We start from the raw sequence: 5,342 nt of genomic DNA on the forward strand, positions 1-5,342 counted from the left end.
AAGAAAGAAAGAAAGAAAGAAAGAAAGAAAGAAAGAAAGAAAGAAAAAGAAAGGCACCTGGGTGGCCCAGATGGTCAGATGGTTGGGTATCTGCCTTTTGCTCAGGTCATAAGCCCAGGGTCCTGGGATCAAGCTCCACGTTGGGCTCCCAGCTTGGCAGGGAGTCTGCTTCTCCCTCTCCCTCTGCCTCTCCCCCTGCTTGTGCTCTCTCTGTCTCTCGCAAATGAATAAATAAAATCTTAAAAAAAAAAAAAAAAGAAAAAGAAAAGGAAAGGAAAGGAAAAGAAAAAAGAAAAAGAAAGGTAAAAGAAGGATGCCTGGCTGGCTCAGTTAAAAGAGCATGCCATTCTTTGTCCCAGAGTCGTGAGTTTGAGCCCCACATTGGGTGCAGAGACTACTTAAGTAAAGGAGGAAGGAAGGAAGGGAAGAAAGAAAGAAGGGAGGAAGGGAGGAAGGGAAGAAGGAAGGGTCCAAAATGGAGTCGCTTGCCCCCAAGACAGCAAATCAAGATTTAATTGCAGGAATGTGACTTTTAACCAGTCAGTCTGGAATTTTCTGATCAGCACCAGTAAGGTAGTCTTCATGATAGACCTCCAGCCTTTCCCCTCAAAGGAAGGTGACCATGCCTGAAACAATCCTTTCTTTTCTTTTGCTGATAACTTCCTTGTCCAGCCCCATTTCTGCCTATGAAAGTCTTCCATTTTATACAGCTCCTCAGAGCCCCTTTCTACTTGGCCAGAAGGGATGCTACCTAACTCATGAATCAGAGAATAAGGCCAATTAGGTCTTCAAATTTACTCCATTGAATTTTTATTTTTTATTTTTATTTTTATTTTTTAAAAAGATTTTATTTATTTATTCATGAGAGACAGAGAGAGAGAGAGAGAGAGAGAGGCAGAGGGAGAAGCAGGCTCCCAAGGAGCAGGAAGTCCGATGTGGGACTCGATCCCAGGACCCTGAGATCATGACCTGAGCCGAAGGCAGACGCTTAACCATCTGAGCCACCCAGGCGCCCGAATTTTTTTTTTTTAAACACATTTAGTGCCAGTGACAGAATCCAAGCAAACTTCAGACAGCATTTGGGGATGAGAAACAGGTGTGGTACCCTGTGAAGCTGGTGCGTTCGTTCTCTTTCTGGCCGGTTCTGAGGGCCGTGGGTAAATTCTAAGTCTGAACTCCACTCTCTTTGCATCAAGCCCTGACCTAACTGACTTTGCACAGATCCTTCTTTGGTTGGAAATCTTTGTCATTGGTTTTGTCCCAGATTCCATGCTGGGAACCGCTTGGTGACAGCTACAATTCCCCATTTAGAATCAGTCTGCAGCCCCCATTCTCTGGGTCTGCTGGCTCAGTCCTTTCCCCAGTCCCCAGATTCCTCACTGGGAACTGTTGATGGTTACCAGCTGGAGTCAGATTGGGTCCAACTTAAACTGAACTGGGTCCAGTAAGTAAAAGCTCTTGGTAATGGGAAACTTGGAAGCCAAAAGAGCCACAGAAGGAGGGCATGGGTTGAGAATTTAAAAGCTGTTAGGGGGCGCCTTGGGTGGCTCAGTTGGTGGAGCATGCAACTCTTGGTCTCGGGGTTGTAAGTTCGAGCCCCACGTTGGGTGTAGGGATTACTTAAAATCTTTATTATTTTCTTTAAAGATTTTATTTATTTATTTGAGAGAGAGAGAGCACATGGGAGGGTCAGAGGGAGAAGCAGACTCCCTGCCGAGCAGGGAGCCCGATGCGGGACTCGATCCAGGGACTCCAGGATCATGACCTGAGCCGAAGGCAGTCGCTTAACCAACTGAGCCACCCAGGCGCCTGAGATTACTTAAAATCCTTAAAAAATAAAATAAAAGACTCCCAGGTTAAGACAAGTTGGTCATGGGGGCGCCTGGGTGGCTCAGATGGTTGAGCGTCTGCCTTCGGCTCAGTGCATGATCCCAGGGTCCTGGGATCGAGCCCCGCATCGGGCTCCTTGCTCAGCGGGAAGCCTGCTTCTCCCTCTCCTTCTACTGCTCCCCTGCTGTGCTCTCTCGCTCTCTCTGTCAAATAAATAAATAAAATCTTAAAAAAAAAAAAAGATAAGTTGGTCATGGAATGGGTTAGATGGACACTAGGTCACCCACAAACCCCAAGGAGATTTCCGTGCAGAGTAAAACAGCATGCGTTCCCCAGGCCTGTAGCACATCACTCTTAGGTGTTAATCTGGCTCCAAGAGACCCAAAAAGACTTAATTAAAAGAAATAGAATATTTTTATTTATTTATTTATTATTTATTTTAAGGTTTTTATTTAAATTCCAGTTAGTTAACAAAATAGTATTTTTTAAGTCTAAAGAGTTAAGTATGCCATCTTCCAGCACACCTGCTTATTTTTTGTCTAACAACTATAGTCCTGGAAGCTATAGATACCTACAAAAATGGCAAAAATCTTACAAAAAAACTAGAATTACAGTGGCCATTATAGGGAACATTCCAATCAAACAAGATCATTTATTTAAGAAATGCACTTGATGGGGTGCCTGGGTGGCTCAGTTGGTTAAGCATCTGCCTTCAGCTCAGGTCATGATCCCAGGGTCCTGGGATTGAGCCTGAGTTGGGCTCTCTGCTCAGCAGGGAGTCGGCTTCTCCCTCTCTGTCTGCCCCTCCCCCTGCTCATGCTCTCTCTCTCTCAAATAAATAAATAAAATCTTAAACAAAACAAAACAAAAACAAAAAGGCCAATGAAAATTTAAAGACCCAAGAGGTACCTAAAATAAAATACAATGAGACGAACATAACTCCTACTGCTGAGATCTTCCTTGCTTTACTGGCTAAACTGCCTTTCTATTCTGAAGAGACTATTAAAGTTACCTTTTAAAATAAAATTACCCAGGGGCCCCTGGGTGGCTTAGTCGTCAAGCGTCTGCCTTCAGCTCGGGTTATGATCCCAGTGTCCTGGGATCGAGCCCCCCGTCGGGCTCCCTGCTCCATGGGAAGCCTGCTTCTCCCTCTCCCTCTCCCACTCCCCCTGCTTGTGTTCCCTCTCTCGCTGTATCTCTACCCAGGGTGCCTGGGTGGCTCGGTTGGTTAAGCTCAGGTCATGATCTCAGGTCCACCTTGGCTCCGCGCTCAGTGGGTTTCTGCCTGAGATCCTCTCCCTCTGCACCCCCCCTTGTGTTCCTGCACTCTCTCTCTCTCAAATAAATAAAAATAAATAAATAAAAATGAAATGAAACTACCCAAAGTGGCAGAAGATCTTCCTCAGCATCTGTCACTCCTTAGTCAAAGGCTGAACTTAGGGTTATAGTTAAAGAATTTCCAAAGCCTAGGGAGGACCACCACAAGTTTTTTTTTTTTTTTTAAGATTTTATTTATTTATTTGACAGAGAAAGACACAGCGAGAGAGGGAACACAAACGGGGATTGGGAGAGGGAGAAGCAGATTCCCTGCCGAACAGGGAGCCCGATGCGGGACTTGATCCCGGGACTCCAGGATCATGACCTGAGCCGAAGGCAGTCACTTAACCAACTGAGCCACCCAGGCGCGCCCCCCCGACAAGTTTTTTGAAGAATTTTTTCGGGGCGCCTGGGTGGCTCAGTCATTGGGCATCTGCCTTCGGCTCGGGTCATGATCCCAGAGTTCTGGGATCGAGCCCCACATCAGGCTCCCTGCTCAGCGGGAAGCCTGCTTCTCCCTCTCCCACTCTCTCTGCTTGTGTTCCCTCTCTCGCTGTGTCTCTCTCTGTCAAATAAAAAAATAAATAAAAATCTTAAAAAAAAAAAGAAGAATTTTTTCATTATTGGGGCCTCTGACCCTAGGCTGCCAGGTACTTATCCCTTATGTACTTGATGGTAGGACCCAGGTAAAGGCCAAAACTGGATGCAGGAAGGAAAATGGCAAAACCCCAAGGATGGTATTCAAGATCCTCAATTTTCAATATGTTCTCATAGATAGAAAAACTTGCAAAATAGCAACTGATCTTTGACAAGCCATTCCTAGAGTCTTCCCTGTTTGCACTGATGAGCCAATTATTCAAATATGCAAACATCGGCAACCAGCTGGCTCAGTCAGTGGAGCATCCCGACTCTTGATCTTGGGATTGTAGGTTCGAGCCTCACATTAGGTGTAGAGATTACTTAAAAAATATAAAATCTTTTTTTTTTTTAAAGATTTTTATTTATTTATTTGACAGAGAGAGAGAGATAGCGAGAGCAGGAACACAAGCAGGGGGAGTGGGAGAGGGAGAAGCAGGCTTCCTGCCGAGCAAGGAGCCCGATGTGGGACTCGATCCCAGGACCCTGGGATCATGACCTGAGCCGAAGGCAGACGCTTAACGACTGAGCCACCCAGGCGCCCAAAAATATAAAATCTTAAAACAACAAATATGTGAACCAAAGAAAGAGGAATCTGTGGCCGACTTTAAAGCTGGTTTGGAAGCTCTCTTCCTAAGGTCACTCAACCTGCTCTAGTTGCCCTATTTGTAAGTGGATTATCTTCTGAGATTAGTGGATTGCTAAAAAGGCAGAATATATCATGGGAGGGCACCAGTCTGACTGAACTCGTGACCATAACTGAGCATGTTGAAATAACTTTGGAACAAGACTGTAAACCAAGGCCCACCATGGTATTCACTTTACATCTACAACAGCTCCAAGGCCAGGCATGCAAAATAACACCTTATCCTCCACCATGACACCCTCCTAGGACTCCACCATCAAAACACAGGCCCAAAGATTGATATCTCAGTTGTAATCAACTGGGATACTAGAAGAGATTGTCCTCAAAGGCCCTTTACAAATTCTGTAACATCAACTCAAATGCCCCTACATTTACCCTCAGACGAGGGCCCCCTCATGGGCCCCTGCCAAAGTTGATGGGATTCTGAGGGATTCTCTATAAATTGCTATGTTACTTCCTTAAACAGCTAAGGGGAAACTATAATTAATTAATGGCGTTGTGCCATACGGTCTGAAATATTTACTGCTTATCCTCGCTGAAACCTGACAAGATATTTGAAAGGATTCAATAACACTATGATCAGAAATTTGGCCACATTACAAGCGAATATTCAAAGCTTGATAGGAATTTTTTTTTTAAGATTTTATTTATTTATTTGAGAGAGAAAGAATGAGACAGAGAGAGAGCATGAGAGGGGTAGGGTCAGAGGGAGAAGCAGACTCCCTGCTGAGCAGGGAGCCCGATGCGGGACTCGATCCAAGGACTCCAGGATCATGACCTGAGCTGAAGGCAGTCGCCCAACCAACTGAGCCACCCAGGCACCCCTGATAGGAATTTTTTTAAGACCTTCTCCTCTAAGCTAAGTGTACCCAGAGGGAAGAAAAACCTTCCAACAGTTGATAATCATTTAGGT

Source organism: Mirounga leonina, unplaced genomic scaffold (assembly GCF_011800145.1).
Source record: "Mirounga leonina isolate KUSES-001 unplaced genomic scaffold, KU_Mleo_1.0 Mir_200, whole genome shotgun sequence".
NCBI lineage: Eukaryota > Metazoa > Chordata > Mammalia > Carnivora > Phocidae > Mirounga > Mirounga leonina.